The 25,260-nt window shown below is 34.2% G+C and overlaps 1 long non-coding RNA gene across 3 annotated transcripts in view; it reads right to left on the bottom strand.

The window, feature by feature from the left end:
• Positions 1 to 465: 465 nt before the first annotated feature.
• The window catches only part of LOC110599222 (uncharacterized), a 43,822-nt gene continuing 19,027 nt past the window's right edge, over positions 466 to 25,260 (bottom strand). The window contains exons 1-4 of one of the 3 annotated variants that reach the window (XR_013424103.1): positions 10,260 to 11,613; positions 8,846 to 8,937; positions 4,999 to 5,094; positions 466 to 3,679 (exon numbers count right to left, since the gene is read on the bottom strand). This is a non-coding gene — a long non-coding RNA (uncharacterized LOC110599222). Of the gene's footprint in view, positions 3,680 to 4,998; positions 5,095 to 8,845; positions 11,614 to 24,209; positions 24,248 to 25,260 lie in introns of those variants that run through there. The other 2 variants (XR_013424101.1, XR_013424102.1) reach the window with 2 other exon arrangements.

The following is a 25,260-nucleotide window of genomic DNA, read 5'->3' as shown; positions in this document are numbered from 1 at the left end:
ATAATAATGATAAATCATGGTCACTGCATATGGAGTAGATGCAGTATGAATGACAATAATAGCACAAGATAAAGAGGAAGCAACAGCACTACACAGGAATGCCATTTCTGTATCTCACTGAAAATAAGTTACTATAAATCTGAAAAAGATTCTAAATTAAGATGCATGTGGTAAGCCCTAAGGAAAGAACTTTTAAGTATAGTGAAAATATAATTGAAGCAATTAAAATGTTATACCAGAAAATACTCACACATCACATATTGCAAAAGATATTCATAAAAGAAGAACTGAGGAGCAGACATGAGACCCATGATAAACAACAATAAAATGGTAAGCATATATTCAAATATGTGAATAACAATTTTATATGTGAAAAATCAAGCAATACAATCAATAAGCAGACACTGAGAAACTGGATTATTATTTTTAATTTATTTTTAATTGCTTTTATTTTTAAATACATGACAATGGAATGCATCACAATTCATATTACACATATAGAACACAATTTTTCATATCTCTGTTTGTATATAAAGTATGTTCACACAAATTCATGTCTTCATACATTTACTTTGGATAGTGATGTCCATCACATTCCACCATCATTGCTAACTCCCAGCGTCCTCCGTTCCCTCCCACCCCTCTGTCCTATCTAGAGTTCCTCTATTCCACCCATGCTCCCTCTCCCTACCTGACTATGAGTCAGTCACCTTATATCAGAGAAAACATTAAGCATTTGTTTTGGGGAATTGGACAACTTCACTTAGCATCATCTTTTTCCAACTGCATCCATTTACCTGCAAATGCCATGATTTTGTTTGCTTTTTAATTGCGGAGTAATATTCCATTGTGTATATATGCCACATTTTTTAATCCATTCATCTACTGAAGGGCATCTAGGTTGGTTCCACAGTTTAGCTAATGTGAATTGTGCTGCTATCAACATTGATGTGTTTGTGTCCCTGTAGTATGCTATTTTTAAGTTCTTTGTGTATAGACCAAGGGGAGGAATAGCTAGGTCAAATAATGGTTCCATTCCCAGATTTCCAAGGAATCTCCGTACTGCTTTCCATATTGGCTGTACCAATTTGTAGTCCCACCAGCAAAGTATGAGTGTGCCTTTTTCCCTACATCCTTGCCAACACTTATTGTTGTTTGTCTTCATATAGCTGCCATTCTGACTAGATTGAGATGGTATCTTAAAGTAGTTTTGATTTGCATTTCTCTAACTGCTAGAGATGATGAACATTTTTTTATATATTTGTTGATTGATTGACTATCCTCTTCTGAGAAGTGTCTTTTCATGTCCTTAGCCCATTTATTGATTGGGTTATTTGGTTTTTTGATGTTTAGCTTTTTGAGTTTTTTATATACCCTAGATATTAGTGCTCTATCTGATATGTGAGGGGTAAAAATTTGCTCCAAAGATGTAGATTCTCTATTCACCTCATAAATTGGAGAAACTAGATTTTTAAAAAAGCATTCCACTGTGCACTATCAATTAAAGACACATTTTTGTATTTAAAGATACAGATACATGGAAGGAAAGAAAATATGAAGTTACATCATGCAAAGGGCAATCATAAGATAGTTTCAGAGGCTGTACTTACATCAAAGACATAAAGATAAAACAAAGTTATAGGAGATAAAATAAAGTGTTAATTTATTTAGAATATATAACAATCATAAACATATATGTACCTTGCAATTAAGCCCCAAGATACATAAAGCAAAAATTGAAAGGTTGAATGGAGTAATTGACAATTTGATAATAATTGGTAGAAATCTCAATATCCTCCTTTAAATTATTAATATATAGAAAAACTAAGGAGAAGATAAATAGAAAAATAGAAGACTTTAGTAATATAAATCATGCTTGTTAATGCATATAAAATTGAATACAATATGTTTTTAAACAATGCATATAAAATCGAATATAATCTATGTTTTTAATCAAATTATTAAATGTTCAAAATTAATTAGGTCTGAATAAATATGGATCTTTTCATTTGGTTCTAAAATTAAGGTAATGGGTTTTTGTGCCTTTCTTTCTATCATCTTTATGTTTGATGATTTTTGCATGTGTTTTCTTTGACCTTTTATTGAATAAGTACTCTTTAAAATATTAATATTGTAAAATATTCATAGCAACAAAATGAGCTGCACAAGTATCATAACCACAGTAACAATGAGTAATGTTTTATGGTTGGTTAATTAAACAAGGCACTTTCTTCTCTATAATTCTACTACATCCTTCTATGGTATAGTTAAATATTTAAGGAAATTTTTAAACTCTTTCACTGAAAAAAATACACAATACTTATACATACAAACAGAATCCTCACATAATTTCAGAGTGACCTACAAAGCATTGAAGGCCAGCCTTAGACTCCATGTTAAGAATCCAAAAGTTATAACCATATGGAAATTAAAGTGCTGCTATGCATGGTGTGAATTTATCTGCATGCAGAGCCAGCTTTATAAAGGAAGCCAAATGCTTTCTTGTATAAATTATAGAGACTAGTTCACCTCAAAAGTCAGATTTGATTTTTCTTTCCAAATAATGTTTATTTTTGCAAAATAAATAAATAAATACATATTTGAAGTGGAGATTGAAATGTAATTTTTCACCTTGAACTATTAAAGCAAGTTAGTATGAATTAAACATTTGTTGTAAAATTAACGTTGTCATTTGTATATCAGTATCTGAAACATTCATTCATCAAATGTATGTGAATGCATGTATAGAACCAGGCTAGATTAGATGCACTGGGAAATAAATGCTAATCAAAATAGAAATATTTCTGACCCATGTAATCTAAAGTACAGTGGCAGAGATAGATATTCTTCAAGAGCATATTCAAATAATAACTGTTTTGAAGACTCATGGCGGTATAAGAAGAGCCTATAATGGGAGATTTGATCTAATCTGAGAAGGTAGGAATATCTTCTTTTTAAAAAGAGAAGTAGTGATTGAGCTGAGATGAGAGAAAAAGAAGTTAGGTGAATGGAAAGAGGAATCATATACCATAAGAAGTAGGTTCTCATACAAGTGTACCAAGGCTGAAAGATTATGGAATTGAAATCTTTGCTATATTATACTTTCTCCTTTTTCTCTTAGAATTCATGTAGATACATAACTATAGATTGTGTGTGTGTGTGTGTGTGTGTGTGTGTATACATACAATATCTAGCTACTTTCGTATTATTTGAACTTTGGAAATGGTTTATTAATTTGCACCCTGTACATGTGATCATTACAAATATGTTCATTAAAAATGTTTTTAGTACCTAAATAGGAATTATCCTGCTATGCTTTTGCATGTGTTCATGCATGCATTTCTGTATGTCATCATATATAGAGTATCAATTGACACTTCCTATATTATCTGATCATCCTCATATCAACAACCTGGACCTTGATGATTACTTCAGTAAGGTCTTCAGATTTTTTTTTTTCCCATTTCATACTAAAATGTGAGAAATTATATGGTAACCTTATGTGTTGTCTCACTGCCACCTGGTGGTAGAAGTATAGAAAAGGCAGCAAAGCAAATAGATGACCAGGTGAAAGTCATTTCCCACAGCTTAAACACCACTCGATCCTTTTCAGAGCCTTCTAGTTGAAGCATTTTCCACTTCTAATGCTTGGCTCTTTCAATAAACTGGGTGGAATGTCCTAAGAAACAAGAAATGAAACTGTCAATGACTAAGCAATATGCATTTTTTGAAGAGAAGGTGAAAATAGTAAGATGCTAAAAAGATGTATTTGAGATTCTCTAAGCAGTTTTGAAAGTTCAAGGATAAATTTTCTCAAAAGCTTCTGTTTTGTGTGGCTTTATTCTTGTTAGCTGAGGAAATTAAGCATCCCAACCTTTGAAAATGTACCATAATAAATAAAGTTTTTAAATCCTATAGACATAGCTATGGCCTCTCCCTTTAGTTTTCATCATTTTTAAACCTAAATTCCCAACACAGAATTTCTCTTTTCTGAAGGTTCTGGTCTTTGTGTCTTGTTGTTCTATATACACTATTCCTTACACTGTGATAGAGTTGGACATTGACTGGTATTATTTCAAGTCTAGAAAATTCATTATAACTTCTGAAAGAATATTTTTTAAGAAAATAATAACTCTGAACATCTTTTTATCTCTTAATGTTCAAATTTTTCTAATCCATTGTGTTTTAAGTGAGTGAACTTCATGGAAAACCAGTGTCAACCTCTGTTCTACATTTTCTGTTTGTAGAATTTCTGATCACAGACTTCTGGATTTTGTCACAATTTTGTGTTTGTCTAGATAACAGAGGTATCCTATTTGAATTATTTACAGGTACTACAATGTATTTCTATACTGGAGCTAATTGAGTTTGTGGGTGTGGATTTAGTATTAAATCAGTGCTTTACATTTTTACTGTTCCTTCCTATGTTATACTTCATCTAGTTCTGAAAAAAAAAATTCTTGAGGGAAACAGAAAGGAAAATAGTTCTTCTTATTATCCCTACTTCATTAGTGAAGAAGTAGAAATAAAAATGAGAAATGAGGAGAACATAGAAATCTGGTTTTAACACCAGAGATTTTCTTTCTTTCTTTCTTTCTTTTTTTTTTTTTCTACATCACCACAGACATAGGGGCAATTCTTCCTTGATTTTTGTACACCCACTAAAACCTAGCACCTTTAAGGGGATTTTGTATGTTTCTAAAGCAAGGGTGTCAGGGCACTGTCATGAGTGGAGGAGCACTACCTTGGGTATTACTAGGTATATGGTATGGCCTCGGCTGAAAAAAAAATAGAATTATAATACACCCCTCCCTAGTTTCATAAGAGGATTAGAGTTAATTTATGCAAAGCTCCTAGCACAATTCCTGGTTTATAGTAGGTGTTAAAAATAGCCATTATCATTAAGAGAAGAACATGAAGCTAACAAGATTCCTGTGGATCATCAGACCTCTACTGAAGACAGGTTCTCTATGATATGCTGAACTGACGCTGGATTACCTGAAATGATTCCACCAGCTGTTACTCCTGAATTCCAGGGCTATCCTGTCGTCCTGTTTGATGCCTAGCAACCACTATTCCACTTACATGTTAACCCTGATTGGAAAGAATATATAAATGTTATTTATGTGTGCAGATCTGGTTCCCTTATGGAGAGTCAGTTTGTCCCATCCGGCTAGTCCATGAGGGCTTATTTTATCCCTAGCACTGTGCAGGAGAGATTTAATAAAGCAAGCAAGCAAGCAAATAAACCCGCAATTGTACCAGGCAGAGTATCTCCTGCAAATAAAGGAGAGAAGAAATTACACAGTCCAACAAATAAAAACTCATTTCATATTTCCAGATATGGCGTGTGTGTATGTGTGCATGTGTGTGTGTGTTGCTTTAAAATGCCAATCATAAATGTCCTATCACAGGAAGAACATCAAGCTACGTAATGCATCTCTACAGGCAAGTAAAACTTGTGGGTTTTGGCCAAGATTCAGAAGAGAGAAGACACTGACACCTGCCAAGAGCTTCCAACAGTTCGGTATCTAAGAAAAGAATGTTAGTGAGGGCAACAAATGGCCTGCAGAGAAAAACAAAAAATACTGTGCTGAGGCCAAACTGTCCTGGAGAGAGCAGTATCTTATGCAAAAACATGGGAACAAAGCTTTTGAAAGAACAGACAGCTATGCTGGGGGCTAATGTTTTCGAAGGGTTTCAGATACACATAGATGTAAGATAATCTGAAAAAATGAGTAAATTTATTTTGTAAGTCCAGGGAAGAGCTAATGCAATGAAAACAAATTTTCTTTGGAAATCCTGAAGTGGTTCATATTTTATTCAGTATATTTATAACTCCCACAAAGAAATATTACTGTCTTTAAGCAAATATATTATATAATACAGAATTTATGAAAAGTAAATTTGGGTATAATTGTCTTCTTTGAAAAGTAAACCATTGAGTATTTCCTCTAGGAGGTAATTTCACATGTACATTTAACTTATAATTTCATTTTCAAAAGATGGTGATTAGCACACAACTGAGTTTGTGGCACACATTGAAAAGTCTACCAAAATTTTCAGCCATGAAAGGAATCAAAGAAATAGAACTGCACACTCAGATCATGGGTTGAAGTCTCCCAGAAATTCAAGCATTATAATGGAGAGTCTACAAGTTAGACAAGGAAATTGCCTTACTACAAAGAGAATATAATATATCACCAGGCTGATAGAAAAAAAAAAAAAACTGAAAAAAAAAATCTAGTCTTTAGGAACCTGAGTCATCAAATGTTGAATTGTTGGTCTAAGATTCTTCCCCGATTCCATAATAAAGGAAAAGAAAAATCAGTTTTCAGTCAAAATTGATCTTTTGAGAAAAATAAACCACCAGAAGATTAAATAGCAATCTCTATACTCTATAATTAGAGTGAACAGCACACTCAGACAGGAAGTGAACATGTCTATGAGAGAGAAAGGGTGCCTAACTATAACACCCCAGAAGTACACAGAGAATGACAAAATGTACAACTGAAAAGTAATTTATAAGCTGGGCGCGATGGCGTATGCCTATAATCCCAGCATTTGAGGAGGCTGAGACAGGAGGATTGTGAGTTCAAATCTAGCCTCAGCAACAGTAAGGCAACTCATTGAGACCCTGTCTCTGAATAAAATACAAAATAGGCCTGGGGATGTAGCTCAGTGTTCGAGTGCCCCTCAATCCAATACCTGGTACCAAACAAAACAAAACAAAATAAACAAATAAACAAAAACTGACTTATAAAGTTGTCTGGCTTTAATGAATGGTGGACATTTTTAAGGTAAAAATATGTGTGTGTATTTGCTCTGTGGGAGTCTTTCTTCGATAAATGTGATTTTCTGGCTTCAAATTATAGTCAACTGGATAACCTGAGAGGCTTTCTAAAAAGGAGAGATGCTTATGCATTTAGATCCTCTAAAACAATTTTAATCTTTGGAAGTAGTGGTTGGGCACTAAAAATGTTTTCCAGAATACAATATGGTACACCTACAAATGACAGACAATGACCAATAGCCACAATAATCAATGTTAATTCAGCCTACATAAACCAAACACTGTTTATGCCATTTTCTCAGATCCTCTCACTTGGTATGGCTTATTCCCATTTACAAATAAGCAAACGGATGTTTTAGAGGATTTCAGTGACCTGCTAACTTTATACGGATTAGAAAGCCGGAAAAAAAAATAAGGATTATCTGATTTTAGCAGCTTAGTCTAATTCCATGACCACATTCACAAATTCATTCACTTATTTATTTAAATCATTTATTTATTCAATAATCACATATTGTTTATTATGTAGGAGAATTCAGAAATGTAGATGAATAGGACATATGCCATGCCCTTGGAGTGTTTGTTTCTAGAACATTCCTAGCTTTTAGGCCTAGAATGTAACTGTGACTAGTGGTGGTGACCCCTGTGCCTCCGTTGCATATGTTTCCATCTGTGTTTCGTAGCTGTTAAGATGGGAATCTTAAAACAGCTGTAAAAAGGAATTGTAAACTGCCACACATGCATCATTCTCTACTCAGACTTTGTAATTCCAGAACTCTGGTAGGTTACTGACTGGCTAGTAGTGAGTGCAAAGTTGCATTTATAAATGGCCCTTCCCAAGAGGTGTATTTGTCACCTGTTGAACATATTTGCTAAATTTATATCTACAGTACAAGGTACACTTTCTACCTAGCATAAAACAAATAATGAGTAACTATTTAATTGAAGTAAACCAAATTGAATTTGAATTATACCTCCAGGTAACGATCTGAGTTACTAAAGGAACACAGTTTAAGATTTCTTTTCCTTTCACAGGCTTACACATTCCCTTCTTAGGCTTCTGCTAATGGTGCCAGACTACTAAATGAGGACATTCTAATGGGAGAAGGGCTTATTTATATAAATGGCATATTTCTTTTGCTGCTTCTACTGGGATCCATTTATCCTTCCAATTTGATCCAAATTTGTATATACACTGGGATAGAAGGCTTGTAAGAGTGCCATGTACCCTACTGAGTCCCTCATTAAATATTAAGCAGATATTAATGGAATTAAACATTAAACTGATTCCAGAAAATTAAAATAAGCAAAGTCATCATTTGGTGGTCGAAATTTTCTACTTTAAAGTTTATATATACAATTACAGGAAAGGCACTGGATTATGAAAGCTTTTAACTTTGGGAGAGAAAAAGTCACAGTGAATTCTCTGATGGAAGAAACAAATGTTTCCCCACAGAAATGTGCACTAACTCTGGGGAATCGAATGCCAGCATTTGAGTTCTGTGGAGACGTGTTAGTGAAGGATTCTGTCCAACTGGAAAAATACACAGGAGAATCTCCCTTCCATGTATTAATACTTTTCATGTCTTCACCTTCAGAATCCAGGTGGGAAAAGGGCCTGAAAATGAAGCTTAACTTTTTATGTTTGCATTAAAATGGATGCTTCATCTTTTACAAAGCAAGTTGTGAGTGAAGGGTAAAAAAAAATAATAATCTAATCCATTCTTATTTGCACAGACCTTATTTGAGCAGCTAGCATCATTGCTGAAAAGCTGTCACAACTCTCAGATCTGATAGCAAGGGCTGGCCACAAGCCTTAATAGGCAATGAACCGGCCAGCACATTCAATTTTAATTAAATCTCCATGCCAGGAAAGAAGGCTTTGGAGGAAAGCAGGCTTTAGAGGTGCCATGTGTTCATGAAGTTGGTCTATATTCACAGAGCCATTTGCAACTGGTGTGGATACTTAACTGACCAATTAAAAGAATTTTATCATTTGACTTCCATCAAACATTTGACGTAACTACAAAATGATCTTTGAATTATGCACACCTTTATGGCTACTCATTCTCCAGGGAAGTGAGACCTTCTTCCAGAACTGTTGTCTCTCACAAATTTAGGCCACATCTTCCTCTTTCATTATCCTGTCACAAGTAATAAATGAAAAATAAACCATTCCATTTGTCTTGCAAAAACATCAAGGACTCAGAGGTAATGTTTTTACCCCAACTCCAAAGAAGCTGGAAAAGGCCAATTACAGCTGTCGAAAGCAAGCTGCACTCTGTCGCTGCAGGTAATAAGATCTGCCCGAAACTCACCATCTGCACCTCCCTAGCATCAGTTGCTATCAAATTACATTTCCCATAAGGAAATTAAAGAAAAATCGAATCACACGCCATATGTAGATTCATCTCCCTGGTGTTACTTACATTTGCCTTTGCCATTGTGACAATGAGGAGGAAGGATACTTGTGACCTGCTCCACTACTAACTTATGGAGGAGGAGCCTTATGGCACTGGTGCCACCTTCACATACTATGCTAATACTGTCTTACTAGTTACCACAGCAACAGGGCCCAGAGGCTTGTTGAGCCATTTCTCCTCATTCTGGAGTGCAGAAGATTACATATTTCAGAGGGAGGCAGGAAGGACAAAAAAGAAGGAAGAGAGGGAGAAAGGAAAGAAGGAAGGAGAAAGACTTTCATGTTAATTTGGAGTCCTGTTCCAAATATTTCCCTTCTGATGCAAAAATGGGTACTCACAAGGAGCAGAACTGGGAAGTAAAAACTTTTATAACATGTCCCTAAAAAGCTCAGAAAATGTCTTTCTTCACTACAAAGCTGTCGTTTATAGCCCAATAAGGAAAGGAGAGATGGGAAAGTGTATAAATTGAAAGGATGCTTAAAATCTAATTCCTGCATGTGGCTCTATATATGGCTTGTTGATCTTTAGTCTTTCTCAGTGTACTGAGTTTCCCCCCCCCCCTTGGTGTATTTACATGTTATAGTTTCTTTCTTCTTCCATGATATACATATGGTCACCCCAGGCCTCAGCTCAGTTGCTGAGCTCTCTCTCTTTTCCTTCATCACTATGACTTTGAAAATCCCCACTGCCTCATTTCCAGCAGCTCCTCATTTCACTGTAATTTTCTCTTTTGTCCTCAATAACCCATGAAGCCAGAACTCCCCACCACAACACACGCAGACATGCTCTAACTCTCAGCTTCACTCACATTGGGCTAGTGCTTTCTTTGTAAAACTCTAGCCATACTCACTGTCTTTAATATTCTTTCCTAGTTCTCTTTCGACCTCTCTGTTCTTCTCGACTCACTGCCTCTTTTCTCATTCCTGCTTTTGTGATTTCAGTGTTAGCATCCTTCTACTGGATTGCTCCCCCCCCAAACCTCCAGTTCTGAGGATGGAACCTTGGCCCTCAGGTACTACTATTGGCCTACACCCGCAACCTACCTTGCTAAACTTGCAACCAGTCTTTTTTCATATTCTGTCTCCTATAGTTTTGTGATAACACTCATTTCTCCTCTTTGGTCCTATTAAAAGCTTGCAATTGTCATTAAAATTAAACCAGGGCTGGGAATATGGCTCAGGCGGTAGCGCACTCGTCAGGCATGCGTGCGGCCCAGGTTCGATCCTCAGCACCACATACCAACAAAGATGTTGTGTCCGCCGAGAACTAAAAAATAAATATTAAAAAAAAAAGTTAAAAAAAATTAAAAAAAATAAAATTAAACCAAACTTCCTAGCAGATGCTGCATATGCCCCCATAATGACATTCCAGCTTCCCTTCACAGTAACCCCAAAATAAGGAACCATACCACCTTGATTGCTAATTACCTGATGCCTCCTTCTAATCATTCCTTAAGCATTCTAGTACATCTTTTGGTAAAATCCTTATTCCATTTCTTCACATGGATAATACCTATACATATTACATGAAATGTTTCCAAACTTTTCCTAGGAAAATCATCAGTCACCATATGCTCTTAGCTTCATCTCCCTTTCATTGCTCTCCTTGTACCTGGTACATGCTTTTATAGTCTACTATTAAATTATTTTGCCATGGTCTCTGTTTTGCCACTGAACTAATCTCCTTCAATGGATTGTGTTTTAATTGATGTGTTAATATATTCTCCAGTATTGAGAAAAGGACCAGATATTAGTAACTCAGCCCAGCATCCATCCACCCTCTTCTACTCAATCCATGTGATGGAGGTAGAGTTAATTTTGCACTTGTCTTCAAGATGGGGCATATGAATTTTGAAAATGTAAGTGTTAATTTTGTCTGCCAATTCTGAATGCCGAAGCTTTGAAAGTCAAATATTTCAGAGATCAAAAATAGTTTATGTTTGTTTTCTAAAAATTTGTCAGAATTGATGTACACCATTAGCATACATATCAACACTGTTCAAATGTCTACTAAACATCCAGCAGGTGTAATAGACCCAAAGTCCAAACCATAAATGAGTGCATTGATTTCAATGATGCATGAACTCATGTTTCCATGCAAATGAGTCCTTCGATACAAGTTCACACATTGTTTGTGACAACTTTCTTGAACTTTTGCCTGGAATATCTTTTGCACATCCTGTATGCTGATGTTCTTCTGTTACTTATGGCACAGTAGCCACACTGAACTCACTTTTCCTTTCCACCAGTCATAGAGTCCTTTCTTTGATGTTTCCCAGAATTCCATTTTTCTTCTTCATCTCTACAGTTCTTATTTCCACCATCACGTTTTTCCTTTCTATATGGTGCTATCTTTAGAGAAAATCAGAGATATGGCAAGTTTGCAAAGTCACAAACTAGATGCCGCACACAGGTGATTTTTTTGTAAAAGCCGCATTATAATGATTCGAGGATTTAACATAAGCTGAACTTCCTAGTCTGGAAGTATATCTCAGAGATAGAGCATTTGCCAAGCATTTGCAAGGCTCTGGGTTTAGTTACCAGCAGTTGAGCAAAATAAAGTTTAATTTTCAGCTTCCCTTGAAAAAATAACTTCTAACAAACCTAGAGCCCAAATTCTTGCATTGTAACTTATGGATTGCATTGTGTTTTCTAAAAAGATATTTCAAAGTCCTAAGATCCAGACCGTATAAATATGACCTCATTTGGAAACTGGAATTTTGCAGGAGTAATCAATTTAATATGAGGATATATATATATATATATATATATATATATATATATATATATATATATATATATATATTTGGGATGGGCTTTAGTCCAATGAGGTCTGCTTGTAAGGAGAGGGAAATTTTGGCACAGACAGAGACTTACCCATAGGAGACATAAATAGATTCAGGAAGGACACCATTGTGGCAGAGATGGCAATGTGCAAGACCAGCAATATCAAGGATTGCTGGTGAAAACTAGAAGCTAAGAAGAGGTGAGGAAAACTCCATCCCTCTCCTTCATGGTCTTGCCAACATATTGATTTAGGACTTTTAGCCTCCAGAACTGCAAGAGAACAAGTGGACTTATGTTAAGATACCCAGTTTATGGTGCTTTGTTATGTCAGCCCTAGGATAAAACACAGTAACAATGGCTGGAAGTGAATAATGGCTAACCCTGCAGAAGGGGCTTGGGATCTTCAGTACAGAGAGCACAAGAGTCTCTGTTACCCGCTTCAGATCCTTGGTCACTAAGGGCAAATGTCAGTTGCCATTTGTCATCTTACCCATAGCCAGCCTCACCAATTTACATTACATGATAGGTCTTTGTAAGAATTTGATCCTTGAGTTTGTGATAACCTACTATTTGAATGTTACTACACCTTTATTTAACTTCAGAACTGTGGATTTTCCTTAGGAAAACGATTGACAACGGCATTTTGTTTTTGCTATTGCTGCTGTTTTTCTTGGTGTCTTCAATGACATTTTGGATATTGACTTTGTCTTGACAAAAGAGAAAGAGAGGGATCTAAGTTTTCAACTAGATATTGATATTTTGTGCTGGATGATTATTTTTGTTGGGAGCTGTCTCGTCCCTTGTGGGAGATTTAGCAGCACTTCAGGCCTCTTTTCACAAGATACATGAAGTACCTCCTATAGTTGTGACAACTAGAAATGATTCCAGGTAATGTCAAACGTTCTGACAGGGGAGAGTGGGGAACAAAAAAATTTCTCGCCCTGAGTTTCACTGTCCTAGGCTATTGTTTCCTATCTGTTCTCATAAAAGTAAACAAACACTGTAACAGGTTATTATAAATATCTCAAAATAACAAACGTCTCTTGGAAAGTAATTCAAAAGGCTCCAGGGTGCCAGTACTTTTTTCACATACTTCTGTCCATCTGCTAAATGAATTCTCTTCCTTCAGTCCATGACAAAGAGTATTAAGTGCATCACAGTTTTTTTTTTTTATTAATCCGACTTACTAAGAACACTCATAATAATAATTAGGTCACATTGCCATGTAAACTAAAAGTTTTGTTTGCCAGCTAATTGTAGGAATGAAAATATTTGACTAGAGGCTGGCCAGTGAAGGGTGAGTGGGAGATCCATGTGAAAATTAAAAAAAAGAAAATGAGGAAGTGCCATTAAAGAGAGGACTTGGCTCAGTTTTGTTGTCATTGTTTTGTTTTCATTGTTGTTATTGTTTACTAATATCTGGAATTTGAGTACAACAGTTAGAGCTCTGGCTTGGTCTTGTCAACATCTTGATTTAGGCATTTTAGCCTCTAGAACAAGTGGACTTATGTTAAGATACTCAGTTTATGGTGCTTTGTTTTGTCAGCCCTAGGATAAAACACAGTAACAATGGCTAGAAGTGAATAATGGCTAACCCTGCAGAAGGGACTTGTGACCTTTAGTACAGAGAGCACAAGAATCTCTGTTACCCTTTACAGATCCTGAGGCAATACACTAAGAGAAGAGAAACACATTCTGAAGTTTGGTTCCCTGAAAGAGGGGAATAGCCATACAATTTCAGGACTGCCAGATAGGATATACCTCAGTGGTAGAGCTAAGTCTAGTATGCATAAGGCCCTGGGTTTAACCTCAGTAACAAGAAACACAGAATGAACTTCACGATGGCATCCCTTAAGACTTTAATACATGGAGTAAAATAAAATTTTATCTAGTTGACATTACTCTTATTTCAGATTTCCTAATACATAGAACATAGTCTACTTCCAGTTAATATAGAGCTCATTCTAATTCTATAAAGCTCTTTTAAAGTTTATTTAATGATAACTTGCACTATTCCAATATTGGTTCATACATAGCTCTCTTAAACTTCTGTTAAAGTGGTTTTGTAATATAATAACAGACCTTATGAAAATACAGTTGAACCAGGGATAATGTATAGGAGACACCCAACACTCTCCTTTTGTGATAGGTGTGGGTATAATCCTGAGGATAATTATAATAACTAGAATTATTATTAGATATGAACATGTATTCATTTCTCATTCAACTCAACCAAAAGTCTTCTTCAGGAGTTTAGGATACTTGTCTGAGGAAATATAAATTTAACTTAACCATTTTCTTTGGTGTCATATTAATTATGATATTAAACAAAATTAATATTTAAAAGTGTTCTCATTGTCAAAAAATGTTTAGTATTTAATCTTTTAAATTCCAGTATGATACTTAAACCGCAAGGTCTGATATATGACTGTCTTTTCGCAACATCAGTGGTACTATAAATCTTGCAAGTACCTTGCTAACACTCTCAGAGATTCTGTTTAATTATGACTGGATACAACATGGACACTGGGAATTTCTTACAGATTCCTGTTTGATTAAAATCCATAGAAAGTTTGAAAACTAGCAGTAGTAAGGACATGTTCTTACCCTATTCTTTGCTGCAGAACCGGAGTCCAGGGGGTGCAATCGGGAAGCAATAAGCAAGTAATAATTTTCCAGGTTACCTGGGTGCTAATCAAAACAATTTGAAGATTTCCTTCTTTTTTAATCATATTCTCTTCTGATATACTTTTCTCTCGGTTATTCATTAGCCATTCTAAAATAGGAGAAAGTTTTATTGTTTAATTAAAAATCACTAGATATAAATACTCAGACTAACAGTTGAAATGAGATTATCCCAATGACTTGGCATCAGAATGGATTACTCAGAGGTGTTTAACCACAATTGACTTGACTCCCAACCCATTGCTTTTCTTGTCTTTGGCATTATTGGTCTTTGCCATCATTACAGCTTTTTTTTTTCTCCCACACTAAACTGAGGACAAATTGAGAAATACAAATGAAATGATCATTTTTATATACTTTAGAAACTGCCTTTTAAGAAGTAAGAAGATGAAACAAAACTAAAAATAATAAGAGGACAATACTCTGTTTTTTAGAACACCAGATATTTCTATGAGAAAATTGGTTATCAAACTCCTGTTCTCATTTGAAACTTAACTTGCACAAAAAGTGCATTTTGTAACAGGTAAAAATCCAATTCTGCCTGGAGAATGGTTTTAAACCACACAGGAAGCATATATCACCTGCCTTAAGTGACTATTATTATCTGGGATTTAAAAGAAAGCATCACATATACACAATTGATGATGTAGGACAGGGTTTGAAGAGGTTCCACCACAATACAGAAAATGGTACTTGAAAATTGAACATAAAGTTTTTTTATTTGAAAAGGTCAAAGTGTGAAATTCCTTTAACTTGGTTGTAAATACATTTTTGCTTATTTGGGGAAACTCTGACAGAAAGTGCATTAAACAAGTTTGTAGAGTTCCATGATTTATAATAGGGAATATTATTATACATGTTAACCCCTTACTAGCTCAAGACAATAGAATATTGTCAGTACCCAGAGACCACCTGTCATTTCTTAATCCCTACCAATCCTTCCTACTAAAGGAAATTAACTACTGAAAGCAATCATAAATATTTCTTTACTTCTGTTTATAAATTAACTAATTAACCATGCAACCATGAGCACTAAAATTAATTTATCTAATTTATAAAAATTATATAAATTTATGTACATTTTACACGAAAAAGACTAAAAATACTACAAAATTAGTAGTATTTTTTTATAAATTTTTTTAAAGAGAGAGAGAGAATTTTTTAATATTTATTTTTTAGTTTTTGGTGGACACAACATCTTTGTTTGTATGTGGTGCTGAGGATCGAACCCGGGCTGCACGCATGTCAGGTGAGCGCGCTACCACTTGAGCCACATCCCCTGCCCACTACAAAATAATTCTTTGGTGTCTAGTTTCTTTCAATCCACATGATATTTGTGAAATCCATTCATCTGATTTCCTACATTTGTGTTCATTTAATATCAATGATACACATTATTCCATTTTGTTGACATACCAGAATACATTTATCAATTTGTCTTTTATTTATATCTGGATTGGTTTTAATTTAAGAAAATCATAAATTAGACTTCTCTGAACACTCTTGTACAAGTGTTTTGGAGCATCCATCTGAGAGTGGTGGGACAGTTGAAGGAGCTGACATAGAGAGCCATGAAGACGGTTAATAGACGGACAGAGAACAAGAATGCTTCTTAATTTAAATATTAATTAATGCCCAGGAGACTTAGAAGAGCCCTACGTCCCACAGATAAAACGTCACAATTCCTTACTCATAACTCCACCACAGCTGGTTCTCAGGCCCAAAACCCATTATGGGAGGAAAAGCTGAGTTCTCAGAAGAAGCAAAATTGTTTCTCAATTTGAACCAGTAATACATATCAAGTATATGTAGTAATAACTTTATGAGTTCTTCCTCAAAGGGTCTTGCATAAATTTATTCAAGTTACTATCCACTGGGGAAGAAATGAATCATTCTCAAACATCTTGAAAATTTTTGGACAAGACTCGAAGTTAACATTGATATACCCCAATGCCTGAATCAGTAATAAGGATGATCCTCTGATTAGAGATTTATTTAGAGGGAGGTAATAAATAGTACATTGACACAGACCCAGCTCACAGTGGTTCACATGGGGTCCATAGACTGAACCAATGGTCATTTCCAGGATTTTTGAGTATATAATTGTAAATCACATCACATGGTAGCTGTCTGAGCTACAATAATAGTTCCTTAGGCTGTGAGGACATAAAGCTATTATAAGTGGTAGATTCAAAGCAGAAGCTGCAAAAACTGCTAAAAATGCTCCTTCGACAAAATAATGACTAAAAACACTATCTACCACAGGAAGAATGACAAAGATTATTGTTACCTTTAAAGATTAATATATGCAAGAACAATGATCCCCATCAGAAGCCTACTGAACTGCAATCTGACCCCTACAAAAACCAGACAGATCCAGGATGACACAGTAGACTACTTTGAGTTTGACCAGTTAATAGCATATTTGCAATTGTAGTGCTATATATAGTTTTAAATCTAAAATAGATGAACGTAATTTCAGTTATACAGCCAATGACCTGACAAATGCTTGCCTTTTCAGGTCTTCAGGGAAGGAAAGAGAAAAAGTTCACATTCACATGGGACGGATAATGTACATACTTATTATTTTGCACAAGGGTTATATAAATTCTCTTAATCACTGTCATAATATGGTCCAAAGGGATCTGAACCACATGACATTTGGTTCACCATATTAATACTATCAATTAATCATACCAAATGAATAAGAAGTGAAAATACAATGGAGGCTGAGATATAATACTTAGGCTTCTACCACTCTGAAGATATGACACAGTAGATCTTCTGATATTTGAAGTGTCTGTGATGAGAAAAGACACACTAAAGGATTTTTGCCAAACCCCAACAGGAGAATTACAATGTGGATACTTCATATTTGGTAAAAAGTCCCAAATGCCCGTTGCAGAAAACTACGTATCAATTGAAAAGCAGCCTCTGATGTAATACTGGGCCTTGGTAGAGATGGAGTATCTGACACGGGGGCAGTAAGCAACCATGCAGCTCACCTTAAGCAGATTTATGTTCAGATATATCAAGTCATAAAATCATGTGGACCCAATAGCATTCCATAAGATGAAGTGATGCATTATGAACCAGAGAGAAGCAGGTCAGGATGTAAACATACACTTTCTGATCAGGTAATCCAGACACTAATGTGATATACCACTTTTGTTCTCTTTGGCTTATGTCTATGTCAATTAACAGTAGGGAGGTAATGATTATGCTAAGCAGAATAATGGACCTCCAAATGTCTATATCCTTATCCTCAAGAGCTGTGAATATGTTAGATTTTAATGCTGTAGTTGGTTGCATATTATTGCCACTACCAAACACACACACACACACACACACACACACACACACACACACACACAAAGCATGTCCTCCTAGAACCTCAAAGTGTGACCTTAGCTAAAAATAGAATCTTTGTATATGTAATTAAGGTAAGGATCATGATAGAAATACTGGATTAGGGTGCATCCTCCCTCAATCCATTGAGAGAATTATTTTAGAACAAAAAAGGGCATACAGTAACACAGAGAGAGGTCACCTGAAGATGAAATTTGATATTAGGGTTATACATATATAATCTAAAAAAAAACACAAAGGAAGCCAGCAACCATCAGTGCTAGAGGAGAGAGATCTGTGGTTATTTTTCTCTGAACATGAAGAATAAATTAACCTGGCTGCCACCTTGATTTCACAATTTGTCCTCCCAAATAATGAGAAAATAAATTTCTGTTGCTTTAGCCCACCCAATTTGTGATTATTATGATAGCCCTAGAAGAGACCTAGGAGATTAACACATTTGGTGAAATTTAGACTGAAAAAAGGAATTAAGATTGTGACTTAAAAGGATCTTGTTATGTAGAGGTTATCCTGGATTGTTAAGAAAAGCTTAATGTCATCAGAGGGATGCTGTAAAGTGAAAGAGAGTGAACCTCCAAAAAAAGAAAATCCCGGGACCAGATGGCTTCCCTGGACAACTCTACCATACATTTACAGAAGAATGAACATCATGCTCTTGCAAAAAAATGAAGAAGCCAAACTCATTTTATGAGGCCAGCATTACTCTGATACCAAAGCCAAAAGAAGAAAATTGAGACCAATATCTCTGATGAATATTGATGCAAAATTCCTTGAAAGAATACTTAGCAAATCAGTCCTCCAGTACAACAAAAGGATTGTGCACATAATCAAGTGGTATTTATTCTCAGATTGCAAGGATGGTTCAGCATACTAAAATCCACTAATGTAATACACTGCATTAACAGAATGAAGGACAACGAAACATATTATCATCTCAACTGATCCATAAAAAATATCTGACAAAATGCAACACCTGTTCTTGATAAAAACACTTAGCAAACTAGGAATAGAAGGAAATTACACACACACACACACACACACACACACACACACACACACATACACACTCAAAAAAAAACTGCATGTGAAAGACCTACAACTTTTATCATGCATAAGGGTTAAAACTGACAGCTTGCCGTATGAGATCAGGAGCAACACAACCATTTGCATTCTCTTTGCTTCTATTATACATAGTACCAGAAGTCCTAGAAAAAGCCAATTGGTTAAAAAAAATTTTAAAAGCATCCCAACCAGAAAAGAAGTGATAGTATGACATAGGAATGGAGTTGTGGCTCAGTGGTAGAGTGCTTGCATAGCATGTATGAGGCACTGGGTTCAATCCTCAATACCACATAAAAATAAATAAGTAAAATAAAGGTACTGTGCCCATCTACAACCAAAAAAATTTTAAAAAAAGCATGACTGTTCACCTGACATGATTTTCTAAGTAGAAAACCCTAAAGTTTACATACACACACATGCACACAACCACACACACTGTTAGAACTAATAAATTTACAATTGCAGGATACAAAATGAACACATAAAAATGAGTTACATTTATGATGACTAATTCTAAAAAGAAATTTATAGAGGCATGAAGAAAAGTAAAATATTTAAGAATAAACTTAACTAAGAAGATTAAATACTTGTACATTGAAAGCTATTAAAACATTGTTGAAATAAATTAAAGACAAAAACAAATGAGGATAAATCCCATATTCATAGATTAGAAGACTTGAGTTCATTAAAATGTCAATACTAACTAAAATGATCTACAGATTCAATGTAATTTCTATCAAAACCCAATGATTTTTTCAAAATAGAATAAGAAATCTCAAAATTTATATGAAATTTTAAAGAATCTGAAATAGGCAAACCACGTTGAGATAAAAATAAAGATGGAGGCTTTACATGTTTTAATTTCAAAACATATTACAAAAGTCCAATCAAAATCTCAGTGGCATTCCTCATAGAAATAGAAAAAGCAATAATTAAATTCATCTGAAAAATTAAGAGACCCAGAATAGCTATAGCAATTCTAAGCAGGAAGAGTGAAACAGGTGGTATCACTATACCAGACCTTAAACTATACTACAGAGTAATAGTAATAAAAACAGCATGGTACTGGCACTAAAACAGGCTAGTAGACCAATGGTACAGAATAGAGGACACAGAGACTAACTCACAAATATACAATTATCTTATATTAAATAAAGGTGCCAAAAGCATGCACTGGAGAAAGGATAGTATATTCAACAAATAGTGCTGGGAAAACAGGAAATCCATATGCAACAAAATGAAATTTAATCCCTATCTCTCACCATGCACAAAAGTTAACTCAAAATGGATCAAGGATCTAGGGATTAAACCAGAGACTCTTCATCTAATAGAAGAAAAATAGGCCTTAATCTTCATCATGTGGGGCTAGGCCCAAATTCCTAAATAAGACACCTATAGCACAAGAATTAAATCTAAGAATAAACAAATGGGATGGATTCAAACTAAAAAGTTTTTTTTTTTTCTCAGCAAAAGAAATAATATGCGAAGTGAGTAGGGAGCCTACATCCTGGGAAGAAATTTTTACCCTTCACACATCAGATAGAGCTCTAATCTCTAGGGTATATAAAGAGCTCAAGGAGATAAGCACCCCCAAAACAAATAATCCAATCAATAAATGGGTCAAAGACCTGAACAGACATTTCTCAGAAGAGGATGTACAATAAATCAACAAATATATGAAAAAATGCTCATCATCTCTAGCAATCAGAGAAATGCAAATTAAAACTACTCTAAGATACTATCTCACTCCAGTAAGTGTGGCAGCCATTATGAAGACAAACAACAACAAGTGCTGGCAAGGATGCGGGGGGAAAAAGGTACACTTGTACATTGCTGGTGGGACTGCAAATTGGTGTAGCCAATTTAGAAAGCAGTATGGAGATTCCTTGGAAAACTGGGAATGGAACCACCATTTGACCCAGCTATTCCTCTTCTCAGACTATACCCAAAGGACCTAAAAACAGCATATTACAGGGACAGAGCCACATCAATGTTTATAGCAGCATAATTCACAATAGCTAAACTGTGGAGCCAACCTAGATGTCCTTCAGTGGATGAATGGGTAAAAAAACATGTGGCATTTATACACAATGAAATATTACTCAGCAATAAAAATGAATAAGATCATGGCATTTGCAGGGAAATGGATGGCATTAGAGAAGATTATGCTAAGTGAAGATAGCCAATCCCCCAAAAACAAATGTCAAATGTCTTCTCTGATATAAGGGGGGTGACTCAAAATGGGGTTGGGAGGGAGAGCAAGGGAGGAAGATTACCTCTAGATAGGGAGAAGGGGAGTAGCATGGATTGTAAAAAGAGACCCTCATCACACAAAATACATGTATGAAGATGTGAAATGTGGTGTCAACATACCTTACATATAAATTATGATATAATGATGTATTAATAATTGTAATGTAAAAATAAATAAATAAATATAAAAATATAAATATAAAAAACAAAGGTCCAGTAATCAAAGCCATGTAGTATTGGCATCAAGGTACACATATTAACCAATGGAATATATTAGAACTTCTATCCATTCCAACTACATTTTAGAACCTGTTTTGTCAACTTCCCTGTATACTAGTGGAATGACTATAGTTCATTATAATCTCTAGTATATTCTATGAATAACAAGAAAAAGAGGAGCCAATAGGCTCTAAACTTAAAGACATAATAAAGATATGAAAATGCTAATTACCGTTATTTGATTAGTATAGATTGTTTACATGAACTATCAGATTTTACCCCATAAACATGTCCTATTATTGTACACTCTGTACTTGTATCAAATTATCACAATATATCTGTTAAATGTGCACAATTAAAATTATAATAAAAATACATCAATAGAAACAGTGGAAAAAGATAAAAACTTCCATGCAATAAAGCAACAATAAAGAAAGTGATAAGACAATTGCAGAATAGGAGAAAAAATATTGAAAAAATACATTTAAAAAGAATTTAATATATAGAATACATAACAAACTCCTGTAATTCAACAACAAATTAACCTGATTTTTTAAAAGGCAAAGAAATTGAAAAAAAAAACATTTCTCTAAATAAGATTAACAAATAGGCAAATGTATATAAAAAGATGTGCAATATCACTAATCATCAGGAAATGCATATCAAAACCAAAACTGAAATGTAACCTTACATATGTTAAAACAGCCACTATAAAAAAGAGCTAAAATAATATATTTTGTGAGGTATGTTTTTACCAATATAGATGGGATGGATGGTTGGATAGATGTTCAGGATAGATAGACAGAAAAAGGGTGGCAGTAGAGTAAATCAAGAATATAAAATCACAAATGTCAGAGAGGATGTGGAGAAATTGGAATCCTTATTCATCATTTATGGGGGTAAAAATAGTATAAAAGCTGTTATGCATAACACTGTGGCATTTCCTCAAAAATATGAAAAGCAGAATTGCTATATGATCTGGCAATTCTATTTCTTGGTATATATCCAAAATGATTAAAAACAGAATCTCAAAGAAATATTTGGACTCTTATTCATTGCAGCCTTATTACCAATTGCCAAGAGGTGTTCAGCAATCAAATGTCCATTAGTAACTAATACATTAAAGACATACATACAATGGAATATTATTCAGCATTTAAAAATATGGGGATCCTGTAATCCTCAACATGAATGAATCTTGAGGATATTATGGTAGATAAAATAAGCTAGTCACAAAAGTGGCAAATATTACATAATTCCATATACATGAAAAAAATTAGCTTAAGTCTTAAAACCTAAATGTAGAATGGTGTTTGCCAGAGGCTAAGGGTATGGTGAAAAATTCTTGCTCAATGGGTATAAAGTTTGTTATGTAAGATGAATATCTTCTAGAGAACTAATGCAAACAATGTGCACTTAATTAACTATACACTTAAAAAGAGCTAAAATAATATATTTTGTGATGTATGTTTTTACCAAGATAGATGGGATGGATGGTTGGATAGAAGTAAGGATAGACAGATAGAAAAAGGGTGGGTAGAGTAAACCAGAGAAATAGAAGCATGAGAATAAGCCTGATTGTGCTGTCACTGGAGATGGAGGAATGGGACCATGAACCACAGCATAGAGATTGCTTCTAGAAACTGAAAAAGGCAAATAAATGAATTCTCTAGAGTGTGAAGAAGAAATCCAGTCATCTTAACAGCTGTATTTTATCCCAGTGATTTTTTTATTGTCCCATGTATAATAGTTTTATATTTCATTCCCCTTCTATGCCTTTGTTCCTATTGGTCACTTTGCCTGAAGGTTGGGCCAGTTCTTTTGTCTAAGATTTTCCCATTTTTCAAATACAATTTAATCTAACCTATTCTGAAAAGCTATTTCTGGGAAGTACAAATGTTCTTGTCTTAATATTTATATATCAATATAAAACATATTAGTATATTCTATATTAATAGAATATTCACAAAATTTAACACATTTATCTATTTTTTTTCATTATATGCTGTTGATTAATATGCACTAAGCTTTTCCTCATGTAGGTTTCAGACTCAATCAGAGTCCCAACCAGAACAGATGGCACACACAAAGCAAGGATTATTTGAATAATATTTATTTTTAAAGGTACTGTATACAAATATGTGAATACATATGAGGTCTAAAGAATTGCAGAATGACTTCTGTATACTATAACCAAGCTTATGTTAACCCTATGAAAGAAAGAATAAGACTTGGAGAAAGTATACATTTCAAGAGGAAAGAGAATAATTTTCAATTACCTTGTAAAGAACAGTAACCATTGACAGAGGAACAAATTAATTTTTAAATTACCTAAAGAGAAAAAGGACATTGATCTTCCTCTCTGACTGGCGTTTCCATCGATGAACTCAATCAGAATCTGCTTCCTGAGATGAAAATTAGGGTAGAAATCTTTGGAAAAGGGACTCATAGATATAAACAGAATAAGGACTTTTATATCATTCAGAGCATTCCTTGGTAGTATAGAGTTATATGAACACTGTATAAGTATAGGTATTATGACTGTTTATTAATTAAGTTTATCACAAGAAAAATAAGTTTTGTAGTTACATGAGTCAATTAAATATTATTAACACCTACCATGAGATAAGCATTCTTCTTCAAGTCCTGAGAATACACTGGTTAAAAAAAAAAAAGAGAGAGAGAGAGAGAGAGAAAACATCACTGCATTTTAGATAGAATATTAAAGTACAGGCAAGAAAAGAAAAAATAAACAAATGGGTAAAATAGACATCAAACTAAAAAGTAAAGAAAACTATCAATATAGTGAAAAGACATACAAAAAATAATAAATTATTCATACAATGAGAAATTAATATCCAGAAGATATTACTAATAAAAATAATATTAATGGCAAAAAGTGCATAACCAAAATAATACATGGGCAAAAGATCTAAATATATATTTCTTAAAAGAAGATTTACAAAGTGCCATGAAAATGAAAAAGTACACATATCTAATCATTGGAGAAATGAAAATCAAAACCACAATGAGATACCATCTCACCATAGTTAGAATAGAAATAATAAAACAGCTATTAGTTCAGCTGTTTATGTATATCCTCTGGGAAATTATTGAGCTATTTGAAAATCATTCTTTTGAAATTTTTGTCTGGCAACTGAATGGATTTAAAAAGACAGTGCAGGGTTCAACTGAACAATTTAATAAAGATATAAAATTTTGAAAAAGGATCCAAAAAAAAAACACCTCTTGGAAATGAAAAGCTCAACAAATCAGATTAAAAACTGCTGAAAGCCACACAAATGGACTAGATCAAGCCTAAGAAAAAGATAGCAAGGCTTAAAAAACAGTTTAAGAGTTATTACATTTAGATAACAATAAAGAAAAAATAAGAAGAAACAGAAAATGTGAGCTCTCTGGAATACTATTAAAAGAGCATATGTAAACACAATTAGAATAGATGACAGAAAGAGTTATAGGCTGAAGGCATTGAAAAACAATTTAGTTGAATAATAGCAAAATAATTCCCAAATCTTGGAAAAGACTTGGCTATCCAGATACAGGAGAAATTTACAATCCCAAATATAAACAGAACCCCCACATGACCTATTCTAGTAAAATTGCTAAAATACTAAGTAAATATACTAAAACTACTATACCCAACATAGTT

Source organism: Ictidomys tridecemlineatus, chromosome 7 (genome assembly GCF_052094955.1).
Source record: "Ictidomys tridecemlineatus isolate mIctTri1 chromosome 7, mIctTri1.hap1, whole genome shotgun sequence".
NCBI lineage: Eukaryota > Metazoa > Chordata > Mammalia > Rodentia > Sciuridae > Ictidomys > Ictidomys tridecemlineatus.
Note: the sequence above shows the minus strand (reverse complement) of the source record. Positions and strands in the feature narration are given on the sequence as shown.